This window comes from Mustelus asterias, chromosome 15 (assembly GCF_964213995.1).
Source record: "Mustelus asterias chromosome 15, sMusAst1.hap1.1, whole genome shotgun sequence".
NCBI lineage: Eukaryota > Metazoa > Chordata > Chondrichthyes > Carcharhiniformes > Triakidae > Mustelus > Mustelus asterias.
In genome coordinates this window covers 96,822,886-96,841,339 of record NC_135815.1, presented here as the reverse complement: position 1 = coordinate 96,841,339, position 18,454 = coordinate 96,822,886, and positions in this window count along the sequence as shown.

The following is an 18,454-nucleotide window of genomic DNA, read 5'->3' as shown; positions in this document are numbered from 1 at the left end:
CAAGAACAGCTTCTTCCCTGCTGCCGTCAGACTTTTGAACGGACCTACCTCGTATTAAGTTGATCTTTCTCTACACCCTAGCTATGACTGTAACACTACATTCTGCACCCTCTCCTTTCCTTCTCTATGAACGGTATGTTTTGTCTGTATAGCGCGCAAGAAACAATACTTTTCACCGTATGTTAATACATGTGACAATAATAAATCAAATCAAATCGAAAAACAGAATGAAAACACTGGAAATCTGGAATAAAAACAGAAAACGTTGGAAAAACTCAGCAGTCTGTCTGCATCTGTGGAGAGAGGAACAGTGCTACGAGAATTGACGTGAGATTGCCAGTGTTACTGATGACACACTATCAGACCTATAGCATCCCAAGGACGAACCAACCTGGAGAAAGTGATACAACTGGGACGACCAAGATTCATAAACAGTACAGGGAATTACTGAGAGGCGAATGGAAATGTTAGGTCTGGAAACCTCGAGTGACTGTACAGTTCCTTAAGCACAGGAATTGTGGGACAGCACAGTGGTTGGCACTGCTGCCTCACAGCGCCAGGGACCCGGGTTCGATTTCTGGCTCGGGTCACTGCCTGTGTAGAGTTTGCACGTTCTCCCCGTGTCTGCATGGGTTTCCTCCGGGTGCTCCGGTTTCCTCCCACAGTCGAAAGATATGCTGGTTAGGGTGCATTGGCCGTGCTAAATTCTCCCTCAGTGTACCCGAACAGGCGCCGGAGTGTGGCGACTGGGGGATTTTCACAGTAACTTCATTGCTGTGTTAACGTAAGCCTACTTGTGACACTAATAAATAAACTTTAAAACTTTAAAAAAAGCTTAAATTTTTTTTATTCATTCATGAGACATGGGCGTCACTGGCTGGGTCAGCATTTATTGCCCATCCCTAGTTGCCCGACGGCAGTTGAGAGTCAACCACATTGCTGTGGCTCTGGAGTCACATGTAGGCCAGACCAGGTAAGGACGGCAGATTTCCTTCCCTAAAGGAACCAGATGGGTTTTTCAGACAATCGACAATCATGGTCATTAGTAGATTCTTAATTCCAGATATTTTTTATTGAATTCAAATTCTGCCACGGCGGGATTCGAACCTGGATCCCCAGAACATTAGTTGAGTTTAGTTGAGGATTGTAAAATAAGCATCGTAAAAGAAGGTGCAATCAGAAAGGAATGTGGAAGAGACCATCAAACCGTGTCAACGCTGTGGCACCAAAAATACAGTAAGAAGTTTAACAACACCAGGTTAAAGTCCAACAGGTTTATTTGGTAGCAAAAGCCACACAAGCTTTCGAGGCTCTGAGCCCCTTCTTCAGGTGAGTGGGAATTCTGTTCACAAACAGAACTTATAAGACACAGACTCAATTTACATGAATAATGGTTGGAATGCGAATACTGACTCTCAACTGCCGTCGGGCAACTAGGGATGGGCAATAAATGCTGGCCCAGCCAGTGACGCCCATGTCTCATGAATGAATAAAAAAAATTTAAGCTTTTTTTAAAGTTTTAAAGTTTATTTATTAGTGTCACAAGTAGGCTTACGTTAACACAGCAATGAAGTTACTGTGAAAATCCCCCAGTCGCCACACTCCGGCGCCTGTTCGGGTACACTGAGGGAGAATTTAGCACGGCCAATGCACCCTAACCAGCATATCTTTCGACTGTGGGAGGAAACCGGAGCACCCGGAGGAAACCCATGCAGACACGGGGAGAACGTGCAAACTCTACACAGGCAGTGACCCGAGCCAGAAATCGAACCCGGAGCCTTCAACATGTCATTGATGAAGACGAACATCTCGCCAAGGCCATCCCCACACCCCCACTTCTTGCCTTCAAACAACCGCACAACCTCAAACAGACCATTGTCCGCAGCAAACTACCCAGCCTTCAGGAGAACAGTGACCAAGACACCACACAACCCTGCCACAGCAACCTCTGCAAGACGTGCCGGATCATCGACACAGATGCCATCATCTCACGTGAGAACACCATCCACCAGGTACACGGTACATACTCTTGCAACTCGGCCAACGTTGTCTACCTGATACGCTGCAAGAAAGGATGTCCCGAGGCATGGTACATTGGGGAAACTATGCAGACGCTGCGACAACGGATGAATGAACACCGCTCGACAATCACCAGGCAAGACTGTTCTCTTCCTGTTGGGGAGCACTTCAGCGGTCACGGGCATTCGGCCTCTGATATTCGGGTAAGCGTTCTCCAAGGCGGCCTTCGCGACACACGACAGCGCAGAGTCGCGGAGCAGAAACTGATAGCCAGGTTCCGCACACACAAGGACGGCCTCAACCGGGATATTGGGTTTATGTCACACTATTTCACATAAATATTTCTGCTTTTTTCCTCCTGAGTCTTTATCATGCGATCCTAGAATCAGAATTTATGTCACACTATTTGTAACTCCCACAGTTGCGTGGACCTGCAGAGTTTCACTGGCTGTCTTGTCTGGAGACAATACACATCTTTTTAGCCTGTCTTGATGCTCTCTCCACTCCCATTGTTTTGTTTCTTAAAGACTGGATTAGTTGTAAGTATTCGCATTCCAACCATTATTCATGTAAATTGAGTCTGTGTCTTATAAGTTCTGTTTGTGAACAGAATTCCCACTCACCTGAAGAAGGGGCTCAGAGCCTCGAAAGCTTGTGTGGCTTTTGCTACCAAATAAACCTGTTGGACTTTAACCTGGTGTTGTTAAACTTCTTACTGTGTTTACCCCAGTCCAACGCCGGCATCTCCACATCAGGGCACCAAAAATATCCACAGGTGTGTCCTGTAACCGCCGAACGATGCTCCCTCTGCGAAAGATTTGGCCATTTCGAGATGACATGCCAGAGTGAAGCCTCTAACTTTTCAGCTGCTAAGGAGAAAGTCTTCACTCACAGGGCTATCAGTGAAGGTGAGGAGTTTCAGTAAGAAGAGGAACAAAAATGTTTCCGGGGTGGGATCGAAGACACTGAGTACACATTGAGGAATGCAGGGATTTGTGTCAATGGACCTATCACCAGCTTTAGACTGGATACCGTAGACAGTGTAACGGCATCATCAGACAAAGAACCGTGGTTACTAATACAATGTCTGCAGAAACCCAAATGATATGGTCCAGAAGGGATTGAATTACAAGTCGAGGGAATGTTACACATTATACTCTGGTACAAGGGATAGGTGACACCGGAAACTGGGTCCCCTCACAGTGGCACGGTTGTTAACACCGCTGCCTCACAATGCCAGGGACCCGGGTTCGATTCCGGCCTCGGGTCACTGTCTGTGTGGAGTCTGCACGTTCTCCTCGTGTCTGCGTGGGTTTTCTCCGGGTGCTTTGGTTTCCTCCCACAGTCCAAAGATGTGCGGGTTAGGTTGATTGGCCATGCTAAAAATTGCCCTTAGTGTCCTGAGATGCGTAGGTTAGAGGGATTAGTGGGTAAATATGTAGGGATATGGGGGTAGGGCCTGGGTGGGATTGTGGTCGGTGCAGACTCGATGGGCCGAATGGCCTCTTTCTGTGCTGTAGGGTTTCTAAGTTTCTAAGTTGTCGGTGCAGGCTCGATGGGCCAAATGATCTCCTTCTGCACTGTAGGGATTCTATGATTCAATATCTACCCCTCAGGATCTTATATGTTACTAAGATCACATTTCACTCTTTCAAACTCCAATGGACATAGGCCCAATCTAGTCAACATTTCTTCATAGGATAAGCCCATCATTCTCGGTATAAGTTGAATTAAACTTCTCGGAACTACTTCTAACACAATTATATCTATTTCTTTCAAATAAGGAGACCAAAACTGTACACAGTGTTCCAGATGTGGTCTCGCCAGTGCCCTGTACAGCTGCAGTAAAACTTCCCAACTTTTACATACCATTCCCCTTGCAATGTACATCAACATTCCATTCGCCTCTCTAATCACTTGCTGTACCTGCATGTTACCTTTCATGTACCAGGACACCCAGATCCCTCTGTTCATCAATCTTTCTTTTTTAAATAATATTCTGCTTTTCTGTTCTTCCTGCAAAGTGGACAATTTCACATTTTACCCCATTGTACTCCATCTGCCAAATTTGTGTCCGCTCACTGAACCTGTTTATATCCCTTTGACATCTCTCCACCTTCTCTTGACAACTTACTTTCCTCCCTATCATCAGCAAATTTAGCTGCCATACATTCAGCCCCCTCATCCAAATCATTGATTTCATTGTAAATTGAAAGGCAGCACGGTGGCACAGTGGGTTAGCACTGCTGCCTCACAGCGCCAGGGACCCGGGTTCGATTCCCGGCTTGGGTCACTGTCTGTCTGGAGTCTGCACATTCTCCCCGCGTCTGCGTGGGTTTCCTCCGGGTGCTCCAGTTTCATCCCACACTCCAAAGATGTGTGGGTTAGGTGGATTATCCATGCTAAATTACCCCTTAGTGTCAGGGGGTTTAGTAGGCTAAGTACGTGTAGTTTTGGGGATAGGTGGGATTGTTGTCAGTGCAGGCTCGATGGGCTGAATGGTCTCTTTCTGCACTGTAGGGATTCTATGTAAATATTTGAGGCATTATCAGTAGATAAACCTGAAAATTACCCATTTATTCCGACTCTATGCTTCCTGTTAGCTAACCAATTCTTCGTCCATGTTAATATGTTACGCCCTACACCATGTTTTATTATCTCGTGTCGCAAGCTTTGATTTATTTTTTATTCATTTCTGGGACATGGGCGTCGCTGGCTGGCCAGCATTTATTGCCCATCCCTAGTTGCCCGAGGGCAGTTGAGAGTCAACCACATTGCTGTGGCTCTGGAGTCACATGTAGGCCTGATCGGGTAAGGACGGCAGATTTCCTTCCCTAAAGGACATTAGTGAACCAGATGGGTTCTTCTAACAATGTTTTCACGGTCATCAGTAGATTCTTAATTCCAGATTTTTAAATTGAATTCAAATTCCACCATCTGCTGTGGCGGGATTCGAACCCAGGTCCCTGGCGCTGTGAGGCCGCAGTGGCTAACCACTGTGCCACGCCAGTGTGTTTCATTGAATTCAAATTTCACCATCTGCCGTGGCGGGATTTGAACCCGGGTCCCCAGAACATTCGCTGAGTTTCTGGATTAATAGTCTGGTGATAATACCACTAGGCCACCGCCTCCCCTTGCTGTGACACCTTATTAAATGCCTTCTGGAAATCCAAATACACATCGATAGGTTCCTCTTGATCACCTACTGGTTACTTCCTCAAAAACCCCCAATAAATTAAACACAATTCCCTCGTCACGATCTCAGCCTGATCAGGTTATGATTGAAGTATCTCACTCTAAATTACTTAAGAATGAATTCGAGCAATTCCCCCATGACAGATGTTCGGCTAAACATGTGTTAATCATATACAGCATAATACACAACACCAACAATCGCACCGTACTTCCTCAGCTGTGAATCACCTTGGACCATACTGAGGGAGAGCCTGGTGCTATATAAATGTGAGTCCTTTTTTTCCCCTTGAAAAGACGACAAGCATCCATTTACATTCATGAGGTAAATTATGTGTGCAGTTTTGGTGTCCTTATCTGAGGAAGGATGTCCTTGCTATAGAGAGAGAACAGCGAAGGTTTACCAAGCTGATTCCTGGGATGGCAGGTCTGTCATATGAGGAGAGACTAAGTGGGTTAGGATTATATTCAATGGAGTTTAGAAGAGTGAGAGGGGATCTCATAGAAACTTATAAAATTCTAACAGGGTTAGACAGGGTAGATTCAGAAAGAATGTTCTCGATGGTGGGGGAGTCCAGAACTAGGGGTCATAGTTTGTGGATAAGGGGTAAACCTTTTAGAACTGAGGTGAGGAGAAATTTCTTCACCCAGAGGGTGGTGAATGTGTGGAATGCATTGCCACAGAAAGTAGTTGAGGCCAAAACATTGTGTGATTTCAAGATGAAATTAAATATAGCTCTTGGGGCTAAAGGGATCAAGGGATATGGGAGGAAGGGGGAATCAGGATATTGAATTCGATAATCAGCCATGATCAAAATGAATGGTGGAGCAGGCTCGAAGGGCCGAATGGCCTCCTCCTGCTTCTAGTTTCCATGTTTCTATTATTTTGTGTTTTTCATTTTTCTTGTACCAAGCATCGAAGGACTCATATTGCACACATTGAATGCTGAGTAAAACATCCACACGATGTCCCCTTGGTGACCCTTAATGGAAGGAAGAAAGAAATCTCCAATTGTAGGAACGTGACACTTTCATCGGAGTATCTACTGACACCATTGCAGCAGAGTTGGAAACAGGGCAGGATCTAAGGCAGCAAACAATCTATTTGATAGAAAATGAAAGTCAAGTTGAACAGCGCACTACAGCAAACAGTCTACAGATTCTATTGATAAAGAGGCTTGGACTATGGCAAGTAGTACTCATGACCAAAACCGCAGCCCAATAAAAGAGGAAACTACAGAGGGTTGTGAATGTAGCCCAGTTCTTCACGCAAACCAGCCTCCCATCCAAGATGTGTAGGTTAGGGGGATTGGCCAATTGTCCCTTAGTGTCCAAAGATGTGTAGGTTAGGTGGATTGGCTATGCTAAATTGTCCCTTACTGTCCAAAGATGTGCAGGTTAGGTGGATTGGCCATGCTAAATTGCCCCTTAGTGTCCAAAGATGGGTAGGTTAGTGGATTGGCCATGCTAAATTGCCCCTTAGTGTCCAAAGATGGGTAGGTTAGGTGGATTGGCCATGCTAAATTGTCCCTTAGTGTCCAAAGATGTGCAGGTTAGGTGGATTGGCCATGCTAAATTGCCCCTTAGTGTCCAAAGATGGGTAGGTTAGAGGGATTAGTGGGGTAAATGCACGGGGTTATGGGAATAGAGTGGTGGGGGCCTGGATAAGATGCTGTGTTGGGAGAGCCAGTGCAGACTCGAAGGGCTGAATGGACTCCTTTTGCCCTGTAGGGAATCTATGATTCTATAAAATTGCCAGCTGTGGACTTTGAACAAATGGCTGCTGCTAGTCCAGCGCCATAACCGATAGCCCTCAGCACCCCGTCCACACTTCATGCCTATGACATGCTTTCACATTGTAAGGTCGCATTACACACTGAGATGCAAGATGCAAGGACATTGCATTTAAATATCGTGGGCTGCAAATTCCCATCTCACCACCAGAGGCCAGTAGAGGTAACACACTGGGGATAAGACATTAGCTGAGAGATCATTGCTGGCAAGCGATGGGTGTTTAAAACATTCTTATAACATCCCCTGGTCTGCTATTTCAACAAGTCAGATTTTAAACAGGCTAATATCAAACAGTAAACAGAGCAATGTCATTAGAAGACATTAAGTGCTTGATCGCTGGAGTTTGCCAGCATTAGTTTTCGGTCGTCAACACTTCATTGTAACTTCTTGAGTTTGTTCATGGAATAGGGGGGGGGTTGCAGGCAAATCCAGCATTTATTACCCATCCCTAATTGCCCCCGATGGTGAGCTGCCTTCTAGAATACCGAGTGGCTTGCTCAATCACTTCAGAGGGCAGTTAACGATCAACTACATTGCTGTTGGTCTGGAGTCACATGTAGGGGATAGCATCATAGAATCCCTACAGTGCAAAAGGAGGCCATTCAGCCCATTGAGTCAGCACTAACAATAATCCCATCCAGGCCCTATCCCCGTAACCCCACGTATTTACCCCGCTAATCCCCGTAACCTACACATGGCACGGCGGCACAGTGGTTGGCACTGCTGCCTCACAGCGCCAGGGGCCCGGGTTCGATTCCGGCCTCGGGTCACTGTCTGTGTGGAGTTTGCACGTTCTCCCCGTGTCTGCGTGGGTTTCTCCCGGGTGCTCCGGCTTCCTCCCACAGTCCAAGGATGTGCGGGTTAGGTTGATTGGCCATGCTAAAATTGTCCCTTAGTGTCAGGGGGGTTAGCAGGGTAAATGTGTGGGGTTACAGGGATAGGGCCTGGGTGGCCTGGTCGGTGCAGGCTGTATGGGCCGAATGGCCTTCTTCTGCACTGTAGGGATTCGATGATCTTGGGACACGAAGGGGAAATTTTGCATTTTGCTCTGAAAACTTGTGATTCCAAATAAACCTGTTGGACTTTAACCTGGCGTTGAGAGACTCCTTACTGTGCCCACCCCAGTCCAACGCCGACATCTCCACATCACATACTCTATGAACGGTATGCCTTGTCTGTATTACGCGCAAGAAACAATACTTTTCACTGTATCCCAACACATGTGACAATAATAAACCAAATCAAATTCCCATCAATTGTAATCTGGGAAAATCTCAATAGCTCCCTCTGTGGAAAATAATAAAATCAGTAACAGCAACTTCTGCATCTCCACCTCATTCTGTGCACGGCAGATTTCAGAAGTTACTGTCAGTTTTGGTGGGGCAATAGGAGCGAACACTAAGTTTCACCATCATTTGCCATCGCAAAAACCAAGGTCATTATATTGAGATTCATTGAGAAAATTAAAATCAGTCACTTGGTGGCACAGAACTTGAATGTGGCTGAAAAAAGAGACATGCTGCTGAAGTTTGTCATCTTGCACTCATCAGGACAAACACAAGAATGTCAAATTTCAAACCATCGCAGCAATTCACACTACATAGAAAAGGAGGCTGATTGGTTGACAAGTTGACTCTGATTGGCTGAAGTGTTGCCAAATAGGAAGCGATGGGGAACTATCGGTTCACCAAGCTCCCAGGTAATTCAAATAAGGTGCAAGGTTTGAACAGATTCCTTTTGTTTCTAGAGGATGGGTCCCTGTCTATTAGTGTACTCGATGGGGCTTAGAAGGATGAGGGGAGATCCCATTGAAACTTACAGAATACCGAAAGGCCTGGAAAGAGTGGATGTGGAGAAGATGTTTCCCTTAGTCGGAGAGACTAGAATCCGAGGGCACAGCCTCAGAGTAAAGGGACGGTCCTTTAGAACCGAGATAAGGAGGAATTTCTTCAGCCAGAGGGTTGTGAATCTGTGGAATTCATTGCTACAGAAGGCTGTGGAAGCCAGGTCATTGAGTGTATTTAAGACAGAGGTTCTTGATTGGAAAGGGGATAAAAGGTTACAGGGAAAAGGCGGAAGAATGGGGGTGAGAAATTTATCAGCCATGATTGAATGGCGGAGCAGACTCAATGGGCCGAATGGCCCTAATTCTACTTCTGTATCGTTTGGTCTTATGGTCTAATGTCTGTAACTTCCAACAAGCATAAATGAGGCACGTAACGAGTTTGACTGATTATTTGAAATTGATTATCAGTGTAGCTATTAGCACACTTGTGGTTGTTCAGTAAGTGCTGCTCAATTGTTGAGAAAAAGTTTTTAAAGTTTTTATTCATTAGTCACAAGTAAGGCTTACATTAACACTGCAATGAAGTTAGTGTGAAATTGTGGGATCGTATCTAACAGTAGACATTCTGTTTTGGCTTTGGCAACATGTCTCTACAGTAATATCCAATAAGTTTACGTTCAAATCATAATTTGATTCAATTTTGTATCCTGCTGAGGGACCAATCCCTGGCTTTTCCTGTACTCTGTATGAATCCACAGAAGATGTCCTCTCTGCACCATGTGTAACACAGAAATAAGGAATAGGTTCAACATTTCATTACATGATGCTCCCTTAAAAGAAACCTTTCTGCTCCCATGTCTGTGTAATTCTTGGCACAGTGAGAAGTCTCACAACACCAAGTTAAAGTCCAACAGGTTTATTTGGTAGCACGAGCTTTCGGAGCGCTGCCCCTTCATCAGGTGAGTGCAGGAGCGCTGCTCCGAAAGCTCGTGCTACCAAATAAACCTGTTGGACTTTAACCTGGTGTTGTGAGACTACTTACTGTGCCCACCCCAGTCCAACGCCGGTAACTCCACATCAAATGTAATTCTTGGCATTGTTTTTGAAAGCAAAATACTGCAGGCGTCGGAAACCTGAAACAAAAGGTGGTAATCCTGGGATTAACCAACAAATCAAACAGCATCTGTGAGGAGAGAAACCAAGTTAACAGGTGGGATTTTCTGTTGCCGCCCCCCAACCCCCCGCTCCGTGGCATCGAATCATAGAATTTTACAATGCAGAAGGAGGCCATTCAGTCCATCACGTCTGCATCGACCACAATCCCATCCAGGCCCTATCCTCGTAACCCCACGCATTTACCCTATCTAGTCCCCCTGACGCTAAGCGGCAATTTAGCATGGCCAATCCACCTAACCCGCACATCTCTGGACTGTGAGAGGAAACTGGAGCACCCGGAGGAAACCCACACAGACACGGGGAGAACATGCAAATTCCACACAGACTGTGACCCAAGCCGGGAATCGAACCCGGGTCCCTGGCGCTGTGAGGCAGCAATGCTAACCACTGTGCCACCCTGCCGCCCTGGCATGTTTTGTGGTGGGGGAGGAAGCCTGCCATTTGCCAGTGATGGGATCTTCCAGTACTGTCATTATCAATTTGATTTGATTTGATTTATTATTGTCACATATATTTGTACACAGTGAAAAGTATTGTTTCTTGCTCGCTATACAGACAAAGCATGCCATTCATAGAGAAGGAAAGGAGAGAATGATGTGTTACAGTCATAGCTAGGGTGTAGAGAAAGATCAACTTAATGCAAGGTAGGTCCATTCAAAAGTCTGACAGCAGCTGGGAAGAAGCTGTTCTTGAGTCGGTTGGTACATGACCTCAGACTTTTGTATCTTTTTCCTGACGGACGAACGTGGAAGAGAGAATGTCCGGGGTGCGTGGGGTCCTTAATTATGCTGGCTGCTTTGCCGAGGCAGCGGGAAGTGTAGACAGAGTCAATGGATGGGAGGCTGGTTTGCGTGATGGATTGGGCTACGTTCATGACCTTTTGTAGTTTCTTGCGGTCTTGGGCAGAGCAGGAGCCATACCAAACTGTGATACAACAAGGAGGAATGTTTTCTATGTTGCATCTGTAAAAGTTGGTGAGTCATAGCGGACATGCCAAATTTCCTTGGTCTTCTGAGAAAGTAGAGGCGTTGGTGGGCTTTCTTAACTATAGTGTCGGCATGGGGGGACCAGGACAGGTTGTTGGTGATTGGGTCACCTAAAAACATGAAGTTCTTGACTGTTTCTGCTTCATCTGCTTTGATGTAGACAGGGGCATGTTCTCCACTGCGCTTCCTGAAGTTGTTCCATTGTTCACACCCTCCGCTGCCGGTGGAACTGAGGTGGAGGGTCGCCATCGGTGGGAAGATCCGAGGCCCAAATTGAACCCTGGTTCCTGGCGCTGTGAAGACTAGGCAGACATCAAGCATAAGATCATAAGAGAGGAGAACAAGACTAGGCCTCTCAAGCCTGCTCTGTCACTCAATAGGATTCTGGCTGGTTGTAACTTTAACTCCATTTTACTTCCTGTCACCCCTTCGCTCCCTTGTCAATCATATTCAGCCTTGAATATATCAATATACCAAGAAGGCATACGGCATGCTTGCCTTCATCGGCCGGGGCATTGAGTTTAAAAATTGGCAAGTCATGTTGCAGCTTTATAGAACCTTAGTTAGGCCGCACTTGGAATATAGTGTCCAATTCTGGTCGCCACACTACCAGAAGGATGTGGAGGCTTTGGAGAGGGTACAGAAAAGATTTACCAGGAAGTTGTCTGGTATGGAGGGCACTAGCTATGAGGAGAGGTTGGAGAAACTTGGTTTGTTCTCACTGGAAGGACGGAGGTTGAGGGGTGACCTGATAGAAGTCTGCAAGATTATGAGAGGCATGGACAGAGTGGATAGTCAGAAGCTTTTTCCCATGGTGGAAGAGTCAATTACTCGAGGGGCATAAGTTTAAGGTGAGAGGGGCAAGGTTTAAAGGAGATGTATGAGGCAAGTCTTTTACACAGAGGGTGGTGGGTGCCTGGAACTCACTGCCAGGGGAGGTAATGGAAGCAGATACGATAGTGACTTTTAAGGGGCGTCTGGACAAATACCTGAATAGGATGGGAATAGAGGGATATGGTCCCCGGGAGGGTAGGGGGTTTTATTCAGAGGGGCAGCCTGGTCGGTGCAGGCTTGGACGGTCAAAGGGTCTGTTCCTGTGCTGTAATGCTCTTTGTTCTTTGACACAGTCCCCACCGCTCTCTGTGGAAGAGAATCCCAAAGACCAACAAATATAAGACAAATAGGAATGTGGTTCGTGTTTTCATATCATTTCCAGGTCCGCTAAGTCCTTGGAACAGATAATCTATTTCAGAAGTGTCGCTGCTGTCGTAGTGACGCTGGCTCCAGGATAGTTTATACTGTAAACAATTATCTTGTTCCCCTCTCCAGGAACCGTGCCCTAAGAGGGACATTGGCGACCATGGGTGTCTATTGGATTGCCTCATTGGACTAGGCTTGACAATGCAGTGCCATGGCTTGTCCTTGCCTTCTGCAGTATGGTTGACCAGGAAACCCTCCCACTCTTTGCCATCTGACCTGTGAGAAGGGTTTACAGGCAGATATGAAGCTGTCTGGCCATATTGTGAACATAGCTTCCTGAGACTTCAAGCTCTAGAGTGGGATTTGTACCCGGAGCACCAGGAGGTAGGGACATTACCCACTGTACCACCAGACCTCTGCTCTGTTGTACCACAGACTACAATGATCTCATAGAATCCCTACAGTGCAGAAGGAGGCCATTCGACCCATCGAGGCTGCAAAGAGTTTTCCATCCAGGCCCTCTCCCCCACCCTATCCCCATAACCCCACACATTTAGCATGGCCAATCCATGTAACCTACACATCTTTGGACACTAAGGGGCAATTTAGCACGGCCAATCCACCTAACCTCCACATCTTTGGACTGTGGGGGGAACCCTGAGCACCCGGAGAAAACCCACGCTGACAGGTTAGGTTGCTTTGCCATGCTTTGCCTCAAGATGTCGTGGTCAGATGGATTAGACATGGTAAATATGTGGGGTTACAGGGATAGGGCAGGGGAGAGGATAAAATACTATGGCAGAGAGTCAGTGCAGACTCGATGGGCCGAATGGCCTCTTCTACTCTCTAGGAATTCTATGGAAGTGAATAAAACTCAATGCACTACTCCAGATGTTAGCCGGAATTCTTCGGCCGTTCACGCTTGTGGGATTCTCTGGGTAGCACAGGGGTTAGCGATGCTGCTTCACAGCGCCACACACTCAGGGTTTGATTCCCGGCTTGGATCACTGTCTGTGTGGAGTTTGCACGTTCTCCCCATGTCTGCATGGGTTTCCTCCGGGTGCTCCGGTTTCCTCCCACAGTCCAAAGAAGTGTGGATTAGGTGGATTGGCCATGCTAAGTTGCCCCTTAATGTCAGGGGGACTAGCTAGGGTAAATGTGTGGGGTTATGGGGATAGGGTCTGGGTGGGATTGTGGTCGGTGCAGACTCGATGGGCCGAATGGCCTCCTTCTGCACTGTAGGGATTCTATGATTCTCCAGTCCCGCTGCAGGGAATGGAGATTTGGCTGAGTGTCAAATTCACCGTCCTCGCTTGCAGCGGCCGCAGAGTCTGAAGGGCCGGAGGATTCTGGCCATGGTCTCACCAATGTCTTGTACAACTGCAGCGAAACCTCCCTATTTTTATATTGAATCCCCCTTGCAACAAACAACAGCATTCCACTTGTCTTCCTAATGGCTAGCTGTACCTGCAGACTAACGCTTTGCGATTTATGTACCAGGACACCAAGACCCTTCTGTATCACTGGGTTACATAGAAACATAGAAGATAGGAGCAGGAGGAGGCCATTCGGCCCTTCGAACCTGCTCCGCCATTCATCACGATCATGGCTGATCATCCAACTCAATAGCCTAATCCTGCTTTCTCCCCATAACCTTTGATCCCATTCACCCCAAGTGCTGTTTCCAGCTGCCTCTTGAATGTATTCAATGTTTTGGCATCAACTACTCCCTGTGGTAATGAATTCCACAGGCTCACCACTCTTTGGGTGAAGAAATGTCTCCTCATCTCCGTCCTAAATGGTCTACCCTGAATCCTCAGACTGTAACCTCTGGTTCTGGACTCCCCCACCATCGGAAATATCCTCCCTGCATCTACCCTGTCTAATCCTGTTAGAATTTTATACGTTTCTATGGGATGCCCCCTCATTCGTCTGAACTCCAGCGAAAACAATCCTAACCTCGTCAATCTCTCCTCATACATCAGTCCCACCATCCCCGGAATCAGCCTGGTAAACCTTCGCTGCACTCCCTCCAGAGCAAGAACATCCTTCCTCAGAAAAGGAGACCAAAACTGCGCACAATACTCTAGGTGTGGTCTCACCAAGGCCCTGTATAATTGCAACAACACATCCCTGCTCCTGTACTCGAAACCTCTCGCAATGAAGGCCAACATAACATTTGCCTTCTTTTACCTTAGGTTCTGCAATTTCTATCCGGGCGGCATGGTAGCACAGTGGTTAGCACTGCTGCTTCACAGCTCCAGGGTCCCGGGTTCGATTCCCGGCTCAGGTCACTGTCTGTGTGGGGTTTGCACATTCTCCTCGTGTCTGCGTGGGTTTCCTCCGGGTGCTCCGGTTTCCTCCCACATCCAAAGATGTGTAGGTTAGGTTGATTGGCCAGGTTAAAAATTGCCCCTTAGAATCCTGGGATGCGTAGGTTAGAGGGATTAGTGGGTAAATATGTGGGGGTAAGGCCTGGGTGGGATTGTGGTCGGTGCAGACTCGATGGGCCGAATGGCCTCCTTCTGCATTGTAGGGTTTCTATGATTTCTATCCATTTAAACAATAAACGTCTTTTCTATTCTGTTGGCCAGAGTGGACAAGTTCACATTTTCCCTTCATGACACTCCATCTGTTAAAAGTTTGGCCAAATCTTTCACCGGTCTGGAGAAGTGGCATTCCAATCAATATAGACATGTTTAGAACCTTGACTGGCATCCTTTAAGACTCACCTGTGTGGAGTGAGTGGACTGGCTGTGTTTCCCCTCAATGCGCATGTTGGTTTGAGGTAACTTCTACAATCAGTCACTGGCCAGCACTCCAAAAAATTGTGCAGATTGAGAAGGAACGTCACCAAGAAGATGTTTGTGAAGACTTGTCTTGGCCAAGCACTTTCATATGTTTCTCTGTATGTGTCTCAAAACACGCAATATGATTCTGACTGAAGATTAATTTTGTTGGCATAGATGGCAGCACGAAGGATCTGAGAGAAAGTTGAGTAACCGGTAAATCTACTTTTCTATTTATTGAGAGAAGAACATTGGCCAGGAAAACCACACCTGATCGTCTTCAACATGAACCCAGCAAGCCAGACAGAGCCTCAAAGGGTAGCGGGTGGTTCTGATGGTATAACATTCTCTCAGTGCAACATTGGAGTGTCAGCTTCGAACATGTGTTTAAGGGGCAGCACGGTGGCACAGTGGTTGGCACTGCTGCCTCACAACACCAGGGATCCAGGTTCAATTCCCGGCTTGGCTCACTGTCCGTGCGGAGTCACAGAATCATAGAAGAATGATAGAATCATAGCATGCCTACAGTGCAGAAGGAGGCCATTCGGCCCATTGAGTCGGCACCGAACACAATCCCACCCAGGCTCTATCCCCGTAACCCCACATATTTACCCTGCTAATTCCCTTGTCACGAGGGACAACTTAGCATGGCCAATCAACCTAACCTGCATATCTTTGGAGTGTGGGAGGAAACCGGAGCACTCGGAGGAAACCCACGCAGACACGGGGAGAATGGGCAAACTCCACACAGTCACCCAAGCCGGGAATCGAACCCAGGTCCCTGGATTTGTGAGACAGCAGTGCTAACCACTGTGTCACTGTGCCGCCCGTGTCGTCATGAGTCTGCATGCTCTCCCCTTGTCGAGGTGAGTTTCCTCCGGGTGCTCCGGTTTCCTCCCACAGTCCGAAAGTCGTGCTGGTTAGGGTGCATTGACCATGCTAAATCCTCCCTCAGTGTACCCGAACAGGCGCCGGAGTGTGACGACTAGGGGATTTTCACAGTAACTTCATTGCAGTGTTAATGTAAGCCTACTTGTGACAATAATAAATAAACTTTAATGCCTTTCTACAATTAGCGCCAGGGACACGGGTTCAATTCTCGGCTTGGGTCACTGTCTGTGCGGAGTCTGCACATTCTCCCCGTGTCTGCGTGGGTTTCCTCCGAGTGCTCCGATTTCCTCCTACAGTCCGAAAGACGTGCTGGTTAGGGTGCATTGATGTGGAGATGCCGGCGTTGGACTGGGGTAAACACAGTAAGAAGTTTAACAACACCAGGTTAAAGTCCAACAGGTTTATTTGGTAGCAAAAGCCACACAAGCTTTCGGAGCCCCAAGCCCCTTCTTCAGGTGAAGAAGGGGCTTGGGGCTCTGAAAGCTTGTGTGGCTTTTGCTACCAAATAAACCTGTTGGACTTTAACCTGGTGTTGTTAAACTTCTTAATAGGGTGCATTGGCCATGCTAAATTCTCCCTTGGTGTACCCGAACAGGCGCCGGAGTGTGGCAACAAGGGGCTTTTCACAGTAACTTCATCACGGCGTTAATATAAGCCGACTTGTGACACTAATAAATAAACTTTCAAAATGAACAAACAAATAGTCAGAGCCTCCAAAATGGTAGTGGATATCTCTGACGGTATGACATTCTCTCGGTACAACTTTGGCTTCGATCCTGTGTTTAAGATAACAATGTTTATCCTCAAAAGCACTTGTCAAACCACAAACAACTTACTTCATTTTTTTTTTGTGTCAACACAACTGCAGTACATAAACCTGTCCGAGGTCCGGGAGGAGAGGGTGGCCAGGTTTGTGTTTGCACTGGGGGTGCTGCGCCCTCATTACCGAGCTAACATCTTTTACAATATTCATCACCGCTCGGGTCGATGTTCGTCGCTGTTTGGGTTGATATTCATCGACTCTCAGACTCCCCAAGCTGTGAAAAGGCGCTTTGTGCCGAGGCTCATTATCAGCCCATTCAAAGCAAGTCAAGCCATGCGGACGGCTCACTCTGCTGCCGATTTGCCGGTTCAACTGCGGCAATTTGTCAGCATTGAGCCACGTTAATGAACGACACGCAAGGGTATGATGGAACCTGACAAAGTGGAAAGCATCCCGCCAATCCTTTAGCAGCGGCTCTGTAATCAATTGGATCTGCCGGGCTCAAAGGGTGTTGAATAAAGGAAAAATCTCGCCCCTATCCTGCAAGATGGCATCAAATTAGACAGTTTTGAAGGTCTATTGATTCTCCCAGATGGCCGGTCTGGCATTTATTTACACATCGGTCAAAGTACGGGGCGGGGGGGGGTAAATTTTGACTCGAGACATTGCACAAGAGTAAAGTAAAAGTAAAGTTTATTTATTAGTGTCACAATTAGGCTTACATTAACACCGCAATGAAGTTACTGTGAAATTCCTACACGGGCAACAATGAATTGCTGCTCATTTTGCCAATTTTGAGGAGGGTCAGTGGAAAATAAGTCACACGGCAAATCCTAGTGGGAGAGTTAGAGGATATCCCCACAGCGATGTAATATCAGAGGGGCCTGAAATGACACAGGCTGTTGGTGTGTGAGTGCCAATGCACTCCTATGATATTGCTCCCTCTGCACGATGCTACAGTGGTTAGCACCGCTGCCTCACAGCGCCAGGGACCCGGGTTCGATTCCCGGCTTGGGTCACTGTCTGTGTGGAGTCCGCACGTTCTCCCCGTGTCTGCGTGGGTTTCCTCCGGCTGCTCTGGTTTCCTCCCAAAGTCTGAAAGACGTGCTGGTTTAGGCGCATTGGCCGTGCTGAATTCTCCCTCAGTGTAACCCAAACAGGAGTCGGAGTGTGGCTCGGGGATTTTCACAGTAACTTCATTGCAGTGTTAATCTAAGCCTACTTGTGACACTAATAAATAGACTTAAACTTTCATAGAAACCCTACAGTGCAGAAGGAGGCCACTCGGCCCATCGCGTCTGCACTGACCACAATCCCAGCCAGGCCTTATCCCCGTAGCCCCATGTATTTACCCTGCTAATCCCCCTGGCACTAAGGGGCAATTTAATACGGCCAATCCACCTATCCTGTGCACCTAACTGCGGGAGGAAACCGGAGCACCCGGAGGAAACCCACGCAGACACGGGGGAGAACGTGCAGACTCCGCACAGACAGTGACCCAAGACCAGAATTGAACCCGGGTCCCTGACGCTGTGAGGCAGCGGTGCGAACCACTGTGCCACCGTGCAGAGAGAGCGATACCATAGGAGTGCATTGGCACTCACACACCAGCAGCCTGTAACCACTGTGCCACCGTGCAGAGAGAGTGATACCATAGGAGTGCATTGGCACTCACACACCAGCAGCCTGTAACCACTGTGCCACCGTGCCGCCCCCAAGTGTTAATGTAAGCCGACTTGCCACACTAATAAATACGCGTAGACTCTTCAGTCAGAAACATTTGCTGTGCAGTTCGAGACTTCTGGTGAAGTGTCAACAAAGGGGATTGTAAATGCTTCCCACACATCCCACAGAGTAA